The 16,132-nt window shown below is 41.5% G+C and overlaps 1 long non-coding RNA gene and 1 other non-coding gene across 2 annotated transcripts in view; one reads left to right on the forward strand and one right to left on the reverse strand.

Moving 5' to 3' along the window:
* LOC140848907 (uncharacterized) overlaps positions 1-16,132 on the forward strand; it is a 314,939-nt gene that overhangs the window by 32,842 nt on the left and 265,965 nt on the right. The window lies entirely within an intron of this gene.
* Positions 9,954-10,060, reverse strand: LOC118971286 (U6 spliceosomal RNA). Its single transcript, XR_005059662.2, has one exon. It is a non-coding gene; the product is annotated as a U6 spliceosomal RNA (small nuclear RNA).

Here is a 16,132-nt window from a genome sequence, read left to right on the forward strand (position 1 = left end):
AAAAATAAATAAAATAGATAAACCCCTAGGGAGACTTACAATGGAATATTATTCATCCATAAAAAGAAAGAAATCCTGCCAATTGCAATGACATGGATGGATCTAGAGGGTATTATGCTAATTAAATAAGCTGGGCGGAGAAAGACAAATACCATATGATTTCATTTATTTGTAGAATATAAAGACAGAATGAACAAAACAGCAGTAGACTCACAGACACTAAGAAGGGACTTGTTGTTACCATGGGGGAGTGTTTGGGATAGGTGCATGGGGAGTGTGAGGGAGATAAAGGGGCACAGAAATTCTCAATCACAATGTAAGTTGGTTATGGGGACAGTACTATATATAGCATGGAGAGTATAGTCAGTGATTCTATAACATTTTCCTGTGTTGACAGATAGTAGCTGTACTAGTGGTGGTGAGGATTTAATACTATGGGTAACTAAAACAAGACTATTGATAAGAAAATATTGTAAACATGCTGAAAAAATGAGACTAATCAACTTTAACAAATATCAATATTTTAACATATTTATATATTTTTGTTGCTTGAAAGAAACAAAAAGTCACAGTTGAATTCTTTCACATCCCATTTGTGCCCACTTTGCTTCTCCATATGTAACCACTACCCTGAAGTTGGTGTGTATTCTTCTTCCAAGTTTTATATTCTATGTGTGTATGTACCCATATATTATGTATAGCTGTTTTGCCCATATGGTAGCCTCTAGCCACATCTGGCTATTTAAATTTAAATTAATTAAAATAAAAAAAAATACATTCAGTTCCTCAGGAGCACTAGCCACATAGCAAGTGTTCAGTATCCACATGTGGCTTAGGTTTATTGTATTGGACAGTACAGATACAGAATGTTTGCATCATTGCACCTCGTTTTGATAAATACCATTATCATAACCTCATACAGATGGTTCCATGCTATTTTTCTGGAGCTTTTTTTTTTTTTTTTACTCAGCATTATGAGATATATTTATAATGACATACTGAATTGGAGACTTTTAGGCTATTTCCAATTTTTAAATGTTAAAATGATGTTGCAACAAGTACTTTTATGGTAAATTTTTTACACATATTTGTGAAACTTTCTTTAGGTTGTACATTTGTTGGCAACAATTATAAGGCTGGAGGCACTGGAGGGAGGGGTGAGCATGTTGGACACTGATGACGTGCCAAAGTCCCTGGCTGCTGCCCCCTCCCAACCTGAAAAATGTGCCTTAAGCTAGCCAATCCTTGTGCTGCTGTAAATCTGTGCTCTGCCTCCCCCTACCTTCTTTAAAGACTCACTGCCTGTCCTGCTGGGTGCAACTTCTCCAGCCTGTATTTGTTCAGACTGGTGAACCTCGCCCGGGATTGCGCTCAAATAAACTGCCTGGCCTTTTGTTGCCTCTCACCGCCTGCTTATTTCGGTTAGAATTTATCTTACATTTGGTGCCGAAAAGACCCGGGAAGGAGCGTGAGTGCGGGGCCCTGACCGGCCATTGGTGGCCCTGTCCCCTCCTTCCCTGACCCAGTACCTCAGCCTGCTCTCTGCTGCATGGACTGTTTTCCAGTGAGTCCCTCAGTTTCCCCCAGTCTGCTTCCCTTCCTAACCCGTTTTCACCTGGTCCATCCAAAATCATAGCTACATACAGGTTGGGGCATCTGGCCCCTGGGCATTTGGCCCATCTGCTGCGGGCATCCGCGATACCCGCCCCTGGCCCTGTGGTGGGGGAGACGTCCCTCACCAGGCTCCCAGGCCATCTCCCCTGACTTGGTGCGCTTGGGACGCTGGGCGCTCCTCTCAGCAGGATTACTTGGGGAGTGGCGCAGACATGGGGAAGCAACTCTCAAAAGCAGAGGCTCAGACCCCGCTGCGGTGTCTCATTTCTAATTTGGCTACTCCATGTTTGTCCCGGGAAGTTCGCAAATGGAAGCTGGTCTTCCTTTGCTCTCAGGCCTGGCCTCAGTGTCCCTTGGACAACCAATCTCACTGGCCCCCTCAGGGAACTTTTGATTTTGGCTTCCTCACTGACTTGACTAATTATTGCCACTGGAGTGGAAAGTGGGGTAAAATCCCATATGTGCAGGCTTTTTGAACTTTGTACGCCCGCCCAGATCTGTGTGTTAAATATACTCCTTCCCAAGTTTTGTTAGCTCAGGCCTCTGCCAAGGACTGCCGAGCTCTACCACTCCTATTACTGGGAGGCTCTCCTCTGACAGACTCGGCAGAAGATCTCAGCTACCCCCCTTCATGCTCCTCCAGGCCCACCGCCGGGGCCAGCTCCCTTCCTCAATGTTCATGTCCTCACCCCTCCTCCTCCTCTCCCTCTCTGACATCTTGTTCCTCTTCTCTTCCTGCCTCTCCGCCATCTTGTTCCCCTTCTCTTCCGGTTGCGCCGCTGTCTTGCTCCACAGGTGCCGACTCCACTTTGGAAAAAATGGATAAAACACCCCCATATCCTAGTCCCCGGCCTTCAAGTTCCGCATCGATTCCCAAATTGTATACCCCACTGCCAGTGTCGCCTCCTCTGTCCCCTCCTTCAAACCTGCCTCCATCCTATTGCTGCAGCTGGTGCCCAAGTGGTCTAGCCCTCCTGTAACCTGCTCTAAGTCACAGTGGTCTTAAGCTCATGTGATGGCTCCTGTGAGAGAAGTGGCAGGGGCTGAAGGGGTGGTGCAGGTTCATGTTCCCTGGCAGACTTGTCCCAAGTAGAACAGCAATTAGGGTCATTTTCCTCCAACCCTGTAATGTTCGCTAAACAGTTTAAATATCTCACTGGAGCTTACAAGCTCACCTGGCACGATGTACATGTAGTCCTCCAATCCACTCTAACATCGGAGGAATATGACCGTGTCATGGCGGCAGCACAGCACTGTGCCAATGAGGCCCATGCCATGGATGAATGGGAACCTATGGGCAGGGAGGCTGCTCCTCTACAAGAACCCCTGTGGGATTATACTTCTCCCGAGGGTGAGGCGTGCCGGGATTGCATGGTTCGCTACTTGTTGGTGGCAATGAACTCAACCACCCAGAAGGCCATCAGTTATGATAAGCTTAGAGAAATTACCCAGAGGCCTGAAGAAAACCCATCAGAATTCCTCAAGCACCTAAAAGAAACCCTAGGAGCTTTTACTAAGATTGACCCAGCCTCAGCGTTAGGTTCCTCTCTCTGGCCATGCATTTTATAACTCAGTCAGCTCCCAACATCAGGCGCAAGCTTAAAAAGGCTGAAGATGGTCCCTAGACCCCTCTAAGATCTAGTAGATATGGCATTCAAAGTTTTTCATGCCCAAGAGGATGAGAGCAAGAAGAGGTCAGCTGCCCAAATGGCAGAACAGACTCGCACCATAACAGCTGCTCTGCGGCCGGCTCGTGGAGATCATTGGGGTGTCCCTGAAGATTGACTCGAACCTCTGGGCCCTTGCTTTCGGTGCGGCAAAGAAGGGCACTGGGCATGGAAGTGCCCCAACCCACACAGATCGACCAAACTGTGCCCCAGCTGCGGTAAGCGAGGTCATTGGAAAGTGGACTGTCCACTAGGGGGTAGTCCTCTGATGGCAGAGCCCCATGGAGGGCGGACGCCCTTGAAAGACTACCCTTCAGACTTGCAAGGCATCCTCGAAGATTGAAGATGCCTGGACTCGGACACCCTGATCACCCTCGCCGAGCCCAGGGCCAATCTGTGGGTAGTGGGTAAGCCCATCTCCTTCTTGGTGGACATGGGGCCACCTACTCTGTTCTCCCCTCCTTTAAAGGGCCTTTATACCCTACCAGAGTCTCCATAGTTAGAGTCACGGGAACCCTCTCCAGGCCTTTAGAGACTGGCCCAGTGGCCTGCACCTTTCAGAGCATCCCATTTACCCATTCATTTCTAGTCATACCTTCCTGTCCTACCCCTCTGTTAAGATGGGATTTGCTCTATAAGTTAAGATCCTCTATTTCTCTCCCACCTTTTGAAAGCTTACAAGACACCAGAAGTTCCCTCATTGCTTTGGTCGGTGAAGGGGAGTTGGATGATGGGGACCTGAGTCTCCCAACTCCCTGGACTGCTGTCAGTCCGGTCATGTGGGACATCTCCACCCCTGTGGTGGCAACCCACCACACCCCGGTTTTAATATGCCTTAAAGACCCATCCCGCTTCCCTTCTCGGCCTCAATTTCCTATTTTGCAGGCTCACTGAAGGGAACTACAGCCTATTGTTAATCGTCTGCTCTCACAGGGGCTTTTAGTACCCACTAACTCTCTATGCAATACTCCCACTTGCCAGTAAAAAAGCCTTCTGGAGCATATTGCCTCGTTCAAGACCTCCGAATAATTAATGAGGCTGTTATTCCCTTACACCCAGTAGTGCCTAACCCATATACTCTTCTGTCTCAAGTCCCTTCCGGTACTGGACCTTAAAGATGCCTTTTTCACTATACCTCTCCACTCAGACTCGCAGCCGCTATTTGCTAATACCCGTCGGTCTAGACAATTAACCTGGACAGTTCTACCTCAAGGTTTTAGAGATAGCCCCCATCTTTTTGGACAAGCCCTGGCAGAAGACCTCTCATGACACTCAATGGGCGAGAGAGTACACTCCTCCAATACGTGGATGATCTTTTACTTTGCAGCCCCTCAAAAGAGACCTTGGTTCTAGACACCACATCCCTTCTTAATTTCCTGGCAGACATGGGATACAGAGTATCCCCTGACAAAGCACAGCTGTCTCTATCTCAAGTTACATACCTCGGGCTGGCTCTTAACTCCCACCACTAAAGCCCTGATGGCAGACCGAGCGGCTGCAATTAAAGCTCTCTTGCCACCTACTTCAGGAGCTGAAATACTATCCTTTCTAAGATTAGTAGGGTTTTTCAGACACTGAGTGCCTAACTTTGCCCTTCTGGCCAGATCGCTTTATGCAGCTGCCACAGAGACCCCTACTGGGCCACTAACTTCACCCACCAAAGTAGCTTCTTCTTTCAGTCAGTTGCGAGATGCGTTGCTCTCATCCCCCCCATTGATGCTCCCCAACTTAAATAAGCCCTTTACCCTATATGCAGCAGAGAAGGCAGAGGTAGCATCTGGGGTGCTGGTACAGCCAGTAGGGCCAGGGCACCATCCCATTGCCTTTCTCTCCAAACAGTTAGATACCACTGCCAGAGGGTGGCAGCCTTGCCTCCGAGCCCTGGCAGCTGCGGGAAGTCTGGCCCAAGAAGCCCTGAAATTAACTCTCCAACAGCCCATTACTGTGTATTCCCCACACCGGTTGCAAGATCTTTTGAGTCATAAATGCCTGGCCTCCTTGAGTTCTTCAAGAATATAAGAATTCCATCTTCTGTTCATTGAACATCCACAGGTAACCCTGCATGTTTCTTCACCCCTTAACCTAGCCTCCTTGCTTCCCATCAGCGATCAGGCAGATCAGCCCACTCATTCCTGTGTAGAGATTGTAGAGGCTCTTAGAAAACCTAGGGAGGGCCTACAAGACATGCCTCTCGAGGACCCTGACTTGACTTTTTTCGTGGACAGAGGTTCGGTGAAAGAGAGTGACGTGGTGCAAAGGGCGGCCTGTGCAGTGGTGACTCTGTCGTAAGTGATAGATGCAAACCTACTCCCATCTGAGACCACCTCCCAGAAAGCCGAATTAGTGGGTCTTACCTGGGTATTACAGCTGGCAGCCGGGAAGAGGGCCACAATTTATACTGACTCTAAATATGCCTTCCTAATTACACACGCTCATGCTGCGATTTGGAAGGAAAGGGGCTTCTTTACCGCTAAGGGAAACCCCGATCATCAACGGCAGGGCTATCAGCCGCCTTCTACAGGCCCTACAGGACCCCAAGGAGGTGGCCATTGTGCATTGTAAAGGACATCAGACTGGAAATGATCCAGTAACCAGGGGTAATGTGTTGGCAGATGCCATGGCCTGACAGTTAACATCCGAGTCTAGCCAACCCTCTGTGCTGTTTCTTTCCCCCTCTCTATTGCCCCAATACCCCGATGATGAATGGTGACTGCTTTTACATCAAGGGGGACATTAGAAGATCAGGGATGGATATACCTCGGGGGATGAATTGCCCTCCCCCGAGCCCAAGGCAGAGATATCATATCCAAAATTCATCAGTTTCTACACATTAGGCCAGAGACCATGCACCAGTTTCTCTCCCCCATATTTGCCCCTTATGGTCTCCACAAGGCAATAGATCAGGTGCACCAAACCTACACTACTTGTCATCGTGTCTCATCTCAAGGTGCTCTGAAGACCTGGATGGCCCTCCACCAGATGAGAAGAATGATCCCCGGACAGGACTGGCAGGTTGATTTCACCCATATGCCTAGGCATAAAAAACTCCGGTATTCACTAGTTTTAGTAGATACCTTTTCAGGGTGGATTGAGGTCTTCCCCACCTACTGAGAGACTGCATCAGTAGTGGTGTGGGTGCTGCTAGAACACATTGTTCCACATTTTGAACTTTCCGCTTTACTCCAATCCGATAACGGACCTGCCTTCATTTCCCAGGTCACTCAGCTAACAGCCAGGGCTCTCAATATCACCTGGAACCTCCATATACCCTATCACCCACAATCGTTGGGTAAGGTCAAAAGAGCTAACGGTCTCCTAAAGAAACAAACTAAGGTGTCTCTGGAAGTAAAGCTCTTGTGGCCTGATCTTCTCCCTATTGCTCTCGCTCGGTTGCATGCTGCCCCCCGGGGACTGGCTGGCCTAAGCGCATTTGAGCTAATATATGGTAGGCCCTTCTTCCTGAACACAGGCCTGCCCACTACCTCTCCTTTGGCCTCCTACCTTCCTTACTTTTCACTGTTGAGACATCTTCTCAGGGAACATGCAGACCAGCTCCTACCCCAACCTACGTTGTCCAACAACCAGAAAATGCAGTGATCCTTCAGCTAGGAGATGAGGTACTTCTAAGAGAACTCCAGCCTCGATTGCTCCAACCACAGTGGATGGGACCATACACGGTGATTCTTACCACTCCCACAGCTGCTAAATTATTGAGACACTCCCTGTGGTACCACATCTCCAGTCTCAAACGAGTGCCCAGTCATGATAAGTGGAAGTCTAGTGAGATGGGGCTTCTCCATTTGCACCTTACTCGCATTAGTACATCGCATAATGACCCATCCAGCTCCAGCAAACTGGGTCTGTAACGTGTGTTAAATCGGGTAAACTCCCAACTCTACCAATCAGTCCCCAAGACATGTTACTTTCAAAAAAATACCTTGCCAGCAAGGAGACCAATTATACTGGGCCGGTATAATGTTGAGAGATTTCAAAACTAGCTGTCCAGGAGGAGTTGGCATGGCCATTTGCTGGGCACAACCTCCCCCCCTGCCCCCACCAAATTCTCAGAGATACCCCCTTGTCGTGCCCAATGTTCATCTTTCCACTCTTTCATCCAGGCTGCCTGCTATGAACAAGCCTAAGTCTGCCTCTCCTCCCTTGGATGACAGTAATGGACGGGACAAAGCCTGGGTTGCTACAACAACGCCTAGCAGAACTATCTCACATCGCAGTAAACCACATGCTGTTACATCAGTACTTGCCCTTTCCCTCCAAGCCTCCTCCAGCCTCCCACCAGCCTTAACCCTACCCACGTTGCCCCTCCTCAGCAAGCAGTAGCCAGATCGAGTTGGTGCCCATTATAACCAAAAGGCTGGAATGTAAGGCTGGAGGCACCGGAGGGAGGTGTGAGCACGTCGGACACTGATGACGTGCCAAAGTCTGGCTGCTGCCCCTCCCAACCCGAAAAATGTGACTTAGGCTAGCCAATCCTCACACCGCTGTAAATCTATGCTCTGCCTCCCCCTGCCTTCTTTAAAAACTCACTGCCTGCCCTGCTGGGTGTGACTTCTCCAGCCTGTATTTGTTCAGACTGGTGAACCTCGCCCAAGATTGCGCTCAAATAAACTGCCTGGCCTTTTGTTGCCTCTCGTCACCTGCTTATTTTGGTTAGAATTTATCTTACAACAATCATTATCAACTTTACATGATGAGGCCAAATCATTCCCTAAACTAGCTATATCAATTTATGCTTTAACCAGCAGTTCTTAAGATTTCCTTTTCCTTATATACTAGCTGATGCTTAATAATATGAGACTACAATGTCAACTGTTTTAGTTTGCATTTCCCTAATATTTAGTGAGGATGAGCAACCTTTCACATGTTGATTGACCATTTGGATTTCCTTTTCTGTGAATTGCCTATTCACATTTCTTTTTTTTTAAGTGTTATTTATTTTTGATTTAGGAGTTTTTTAAATAATAATTTGGTTTTGGTTATGTGCATTATAAATTTGTCTCATTTTGTAGCTTGTATTTTTACTTTGTGATGTCTTGATGTGTGGAAATTTTAAAATTTATTGTGTAAAATTTTTTAGCCTTTAAATACTTGTGATGTTTTGGATCTTGTTTAAGCAAGCATTTCCTATTTTGATGCCATATGGTTAATTTTCTGCCGTTTTCTACTTAAAGTGTTACAATTTTGCTTTCTTAGATTTGGATTTTTTAAAACACATAGGATTTATAAAGTGAGACAGTGATCTAAAATTTCCCTCATATATGTAACTAATTTACTTCCCATAATTTTTGGAATAATTTTTTCTTTTGTCAGTAATTTGTATTGCCAACTTTCTCATCTATCAAGTTGCCATACATATATGCATCTGTTTCTGGGCTCTCTATTCTGTGTGATTGATTTGTTTATCTGTATGCCCGTATCATGCCATCTAAATTATCAAAGCTTTATAATAATGATAGCTGTTAGGGGAAGTCTTGTTACTTTGTTCATCTTCAAAATTGTCCTATATTTAGTTTATTCTCTCACATGTGATTATAGGGTCACAGTGTCAAATTCTGTTAACAACATTCAAGAGATTACTATTGGAATTGAATTAATAGAATAGTGAGAATAGACATTTTTATAAAACAGTTTTCCCATCCTTCAACATGGTATATCTTCCCTTTCCTTTGTGTTTCCATTTGTGCCTGACAGTAAACGTATATCATTTCCTTTATAGAGGTCTTACTCAAATTTTGTAAGATGTATTCTTAGGTACATTATAATTTTTTGTTTCTGTTGCAAATGAAATCATTTATTACATTTCTGTGTGGTTGTTGCTTATGTGTAGGGATTTACTTAATTATTTGTGTATTGTAGTTGTATCCCATAACCTTGTTAAATTGTTATTAGTTTTGATAATTTGTAGATTCTCTTGGATCTTGTATGTAATAATAAAATCTGCAAATAATGACTATTGTTTCAATCCTTTTGCTTTTAATACTTTTTATATTGGTTACAATTTCCTGTACAATGTTGGATAAAAGCAGTAGGTAATAACAAACATTCTCCGGTTGCTTCTTACTTTTAAGTAAATAGTTTAAAAATTTTGCCTTTAAATATTAGGTTAAGAAAATTTCTTTGTATTTTTAGTTTGCTAAAAGGTTCTTAATGAAAGGTAATGTATGGATGTTGAATTTTTTCCCATATCTTTTCAAAAGGTCATACAATTTTATCCTTTAATAGGTTGTGGCAAATTACATTAATAGGTTTCAAAATTTTAGTCCTTAAGTTCCTGAGGTAAACTTAAGTTGATTGTGATGTAATTGATGAAGTATACATGTATTTATGTATGTATATTTAGACATGTAGGTAAACACACACCCTGCAAAATTAAATTAATTAAATTTGCTAATATTTTGTGTAGAATTTTTTATTTCCATGTTAGTAAATGAGACTGACCTATAGTTTTTCTTGCACAGTTTCTGTCATTTTGAGCATTAAGATTACACTATTCTTATAAAATGAGCTGAATAGCTTTCTTTTTTTTTATTCTCTGAACTATCTTGTTTAAAATAAGAGTTACCTGTTTCTTCAGGATTTGATAATACTTGTCTATAAAAAACCTTGGCCTGAAGCTTTCTTTTTTTTTTTTTTTTTCATTTTGTCATTTAATTAAAAAATACAGAACGCTTCATGAATTTGCGTGTCATCCTTGCGCAGGGGCCATGCTAATCTTCTCTGTATTGTTCCAATTTTAGTATATGTGCTGCTGAAGCAAGCACGGCCTGAAGCTTTCTTATGGATAAATATTTGACTGCTCATTTAATTTTTTTGATCTTCATGAATATATGACATTCTTGTCATATTTAGTTTCTTTATACAGGATGTCCCAAAAGTCTTAGTGAAGTTTTAAGTTTGAATGACTTCAGGAGTATAAATGCCACAGACTTGTAAAATTATTTGAAAGTTTATTTAAGCCTCTTTTAAGTTTTATGGTTTTTAAATTACAAATTAAAAAATGTTTTTATCAGTGACTGTCATCTTTAGTTACAGGAATTGAACAAAACATTAAAATTAAATATTATAAAGTTTCAGGATATACTTAATTTCCTTAGGAATTAGTTGTGACAATATGTGTGAAATGTTTAAAGGGGAAGCTCACTAGAGACTGAGGGTCCAAGATTTTTATTGGAGGCTGGTTATGTAGGATCCTCTGCCTGGCATGTGTCAAAATTCTAGACTCTCAGGAGAGCAGGTGTTCAGCATAAACCACAATGTACGAAGAGTTTATGCACACTGAGCACTCCAATCAGTTCTGGAAATGGTGGGAACCCTACTGAAATTCAAATTCCCAGACATCAGTCAAGGTTCAACCTTGCAAACGTACTTTTCCAAGGATAGCAGTTTTAGGCCTGCTGTGTTAATACTTTTCTGCATACTTACATTCAGGATTTTGATAATTGCATATCCCAGGTGTTGTTAAATATGTTATTCTGTTTCCTGTATTTCCTGTAAACCAGTAGTTGTAGCTGGAGGCTTACTCAGGCATATTTTTTTTCAAGAATACTTCATAGGTGGAGGTGTATACTTTCTATTGCATCATATCAGGAGGCATATAACATCTGGTTGCTCTATTTTTATGTGTGTGCTATGACTGATAAGTGGTTTCCAGTATTTAGTCAGCCTGATCCATCTACTATAAAGTTCTCCATTTGCTATTTACCTAATGATTTTAGCACCCATTGAAGACTATTGCCCAGATTCATCATGCCATTTGGAGTTGTAAAAATCTACCTTTCTTTTTCATTTATTAGCTAAAATCTTTCTATAAAGGACTTGCCCGTTTGAACTATTCAATTACTCTGAGATAAAATTAATAAGAAAAAGATAGGAAAAAACTTAAGGTTCATTTTGTATGTTTCCTTCCTCAGATCTGGGATCAGCTGTTCTTCTACATAACCCTAGTTCCTTTTAGTGCAAAAATGATATTTAGAGACTTTATGTGACAGGGTGCTCAATGCCTTGGATTTTTCATTGTTTTTAGGCTTTCTTTCAGTGGAAATATGAACAGCTAGGAAGTATGCATATTTTTTTTCCAAAGAACTAAATAATTGCTTTTACTTCTAAACAAAACTGTGCTGCAAGCCATTTCAAACAGAAGTAGAAAGAGGTCGGAAAACAGAAGCAAATATGACAATACTGGAAAATTATTTAACAACTCCTCCCCAGTAATCCCAATCTTTTTTTCTTGTTATCATTAATCTACAATTACATGAAGAACATTATGTTTACTAGGGTCCCCCCTTCACCTAGTCCCCCCTACAAACCCCATTATAGTCACTGTCCATCAGCGTAGTAAGATGTTGTAGAATCACTACTTGTCTTCTCTGTGTTACACAGCCCTCCCCATTCCCCCTGCCACATTGTACATGCTAATCATAATACCTCCTTTCTTATTCCCCACCCTTATCCCTCCCTTCCCTCCCATTCTCCCCAGTCCCTTTCCCTTTGGTAACTGTTAGTCCATTCTTGGATTCTGTGATTCTGCTGCTGTTTTGTTCCTTCAGTTTTTCTTTGTTCTTACACTCTACATATGAGTGAAATCATTTGGTATTTGTCTTTCTCTGCTTGGCTTATTTCATGGAGCATAATACCCTCTAGCTCCATCCATGTTGTTGCAAATTGAAGGATTTGTTTTCTTCTTATGGCTGAATAATATTCCATTGTGTATATGTACCACATCTTCTTTATCCATTCATATACCGATGGACATTTAGGTTGCTTCCATTTCTTGGCTATTGTAAATAGTGCTGCAGTAAACATAGGGGTGCAGCTGTCTTTTTCAAACTGGGCTGCTGCATTTTTAGGGTTAATTCCTAGAAGTAGAATTCCTGGGTCAAATGGTATTTCTATTTTGAGCATTTTGAGGAACCTCCATACTGCTTTCCACAATGGTTAAACTAATTTACATTCCCACCATCAGTGTAGGAGGGTTTCCCTTTCTCCACAACCTCACTGACATTTGTTGTTTGTCTTTTGGATGGTAGCCATCCTTACTGGTGTGAGGTGATATCTCATTGGGTTTTAATTTGCATTTATCTGATGACTAGCATTGTGGGGCATCTTTTCATGTGTCTGTTGGTGATCTGAATTTCTTTTGAGAACTGTCTGCTCTGCTCATCTGCCCATTTTTTAATTGGATTATTTGCTTTCTGTTTGTTGAGGTGCGTGAGCTCTTTATATATTTTGGATGTCAAGCCTTTATCGGATCTGTCATTTATGAATATATTCTACCATACTGTAGGGTACTCTTTTGTTCTATTGATGGTGTCTTTTGCTGTACAGAAGCTTTTCAGCTTGATATAGTACCACTTGTTCATTTTTGCTTTTGTTTTCCTTGCCCAGGGAGACATGGTCATGAAGAAGTCACTCAAGTTTATGTCCAAGAGATTTTTGCCTATGTTTTTTCCTAAGAGTTTTATAGTTTCATGACTTACATTCAGGTCTTTGATCCATTTTGAATTTACTTTTGTGTATGGGATTAGACAGTGGTTCAGTTTCATTCTTTTACATGTAGCTGTCCAGTTTTGCCAGCACCATCTGTTGAAGAGACTGTCATTTCCCCATTGGATGTCCATGGCTCCTTTATCATATATTAATTGACCATATATGTTTGAGTTAATGTCTGGAGAGTCTATTCTGTTCCACTGGTCTGTGGTTCTGTTCTTCTGCCAGTACCAAATTGTCTCAATTATTATGGCTTTGTAGTAGAGTGTGAAGTTGGGGAGTGAGATCCCCCCAACTTTATTCTTCTTTCTCAGGATTGCTTTGGCTATTCGGGATCTTTGGTGTTTCCATATGAATTTGTTTAACTATTCCAGTTCGTTGAAGAATGTTGTTGCTAGTTTGGTAGGGATTGCATCAAATCTGTATATTGCTTTTTACAGGATGGCCATTTTGATGATATTAATTCTTCCTAGCCAAGAGCATTGGATGAGTTTCCATTTGTTAGTGTCCTCTTTAATTTCTCTTAAGAGCGTCTTATAGTTTTCAGGGTATAGGTCTTTCACTTCCTTGGTTAGTTTTATTCCTAGGTATTTTATTCTTTTTGATGCAATTGTGAGTGGAATTGTCTTCCTGATTTCTCTTTCTATAGGTGTATTGTTAGTGTATAGGAAAGCCACAGATTTCTGTGTGTTAGTTTTGTATCCTGCAACTTTGCTGAATTCTGATACTAGTTCTAGTAGTTTTGGAGTGGAGTCTTTAGGGTTTTTTATGTACAATATCATGTCTTCTGCAAATAGTGACAGTTTAACAACTTCTTTACCAATCTGGATTCCTTGTATTTCTTTGTTTTGTCTAATTGCCATGGCTAGGACCTCCAGTACTATGTTACATAACAGTGGGGAGAGTGGGCATCGCTGTCTCATTCCCCATCTCAGAGGAAAAGCTTTCAGCTTCTCGCTGTTCAGTATGATGTTAGCTGTGGGTTTATCATATATGGCCTTTATTATGTTGAGGTACTTGCCCTCTATGCCCAGTTTGCTGAGAGTTTTTATCATGAATGGATGTTGAATTTTGTCGAATGCTTTTTCAGCATCTATGGAGATGATCATGTGGTTTTTGTCCTTCTTGTCTATGTGATGGATGATGTTGATGGATTTTCGAATGTTGTACCATCCTTGCATCCCTGGGATGAATTCCACTTAGTCGTGGTGTATGATCCTTTTGATATATTTTTGAATTCGGTTTGCTAATATTTTGTTGAGTATTTTTGCATCTATGTTCATCAGGAATATTGGTCTGTAATTTTCTTTTTTGGTGGTGTCTTTGCCTGGTTTTGGTATTAGGGTGATATTGGCTTCATAGAATGAGTTTGGGAGTATTCCCTCCTCTTCCATTTTTTGGAAAACTTTAAGGAGAATGGGTATTATGTCTTCTCTATGTGTCTGATAAAATTCCGAGGTAAATCCATCTGGCCCAGGGGTTTTGTTCTTGAGTAGTTTCTTCAATTTCCTTGCTCATAATTGGTTTATATAATTTTTGTGTTTCTTCCTTGGTCAGTCTTGGAAGGTTGTATTTTTCTAGGAAGTTGTCCATTTCTTCTAGGTTTTCCAGCTTGTTAGCATATAGGTTTTCACAGTAGTCTCTAATAATTCTTTGTATTTCTGTGGAGTCCATCATGATTTTTCCTTTCTTGTTTCTGATTCTGTTGATGTGTGTTGATTCTCTTTTACTCTTAATAAGTTTGGCTAGAGGCTTATCTATTTTGTTTATTTTCTCAAAGAACCAGCTCTTGGTTTCATTGATTTTTTTCTATTGTTTTATTCTTTTTAATTTTGTTTATTTCTTCTCTCATCTTTATTATGTCCTTCCTTCTGCTGACTTTAGGCCTCATTTGTTCTTCTTTTTTCCAAATTCAATAATTGTGATGTTAGACTATTCACCTGGGATTGCTCTTCCCACTTTAAATATGCCTGGATTGCTATATACTTTCCTCTTAATACTGCTTTCCCTGCATCCCACAGAAGTTAGGGCTTTGTGTCATTGTTGTCATTTGTTTCCATATATTCCTTGATCTCTCTTTTTATTTGTTTGTTGATCCATTGATTATTTCGGAGCATGTTGTTAAGCGTCCATGTGTTTGTGAGCCTTTTTGTTTTCTTTGTACAATTTATTTCTAGTTTTATACGTTTGTGATCTGCGAAGTTGGTTGATAGAATTTCAATCTTTTGGAATTTACTGAAACTCTTTTTGTGGTCTAGTATGTGGTCTATTCTGGAGAATGTTCCATGTGCACTTGAGAAGAATGTGTATCCTGTTGCTTTTGGATGTAGAGTTCTGTAGATGTTTATTAGGTCCATCTGTTCTAGTGTTGTGTTCAGTGCCTCCATGTCCTCACTTATTTTCTGTCTGGTGGATCTATCCTTTCAAGTGAGTAGTGTGTTGAAGTCTCCTAAAATGAATACATTGCTCTGTATTTCCTCCTTTAGTTCTGTTAGTATTTGTTTCACATATGCTGGTGCTCCTGTGTTGGGTGCATATATGTTTATAATGGTTATATCCTCTTGTTGGGCTGAGCCCTTTATCATTATGTAATATCCTTCTTTATCTCTTTGTTACTTTCTTTGTTTTGAAGTCTATTTTGTCTGATACTAGTCCTGAAACACCTGCTTTTTTTCTCCCTGTTGTTTGCATGAAATATCTTTTTCTATCCCTTGACTTTTAGTCTGTGCCGTCTTTGGGTTTGAGGTGAGTCTCTTGTAAGCAGCATATGGGTCTTGCTTTTTTATCCATTCTGTTACTCTGTGTCTTTTGATTGGTGTATTCTGTCCATTTACATGTAGGGTGATTATTGAAAGATATGTACTTATTGCCATTGCAGAGTTTAGATTCTTGGTTACCAAAGGTTCAAGGTTAGCTTCTTTAGTATCTTACTGTCTAACTTAACTTGCTTATTGAGCTGTTATAAGCACTGTCTGGTGATTCTTTATTTCTCTCCCTTCTTATTCCTCCTCCTCCATTCTTTATATGTTGGTTGTTTTATTCTGTGCTCTTTTGTGTTTCCTTTAACTGCTTTTGTTCATAGTTGATTTTATTTTTTACCTTTAGTTAGTATTTGGTTGGTCTGCTTTCTTTACTGTGATTTTATTTTCTCTGGTGACATCTATTTAGTCTTAGGAGTGCTCCCCTCTAGAGCAGTCCCTCTGAAATACCCTGTAGAGTTGGTTTGTGGGAGGCAAATTCCCTCAACCTTTGCTTGTCTGGGAATTGTTTGATCCCTCCTTCATATATAAATGATAATCATGCTGGATACAGTATTCTTGGTTCAAGGCCCTTCTGTTTCATTGCAT

The sequence above is a fragment of the Manis javanica genome, chromosome 1, assembly GCF_040802235.1.
Source record: "Manis javanica isolate MJ-LG chromosome 1, MJ_LKY, whole genome shotgun sequence".
Taxonomy (NCBI): domain Eukaryota; kingdom Metazoa; phylum Chordata; class Mammalia; order Pholidota; family Manidae; genus Manis; species Manis javanica.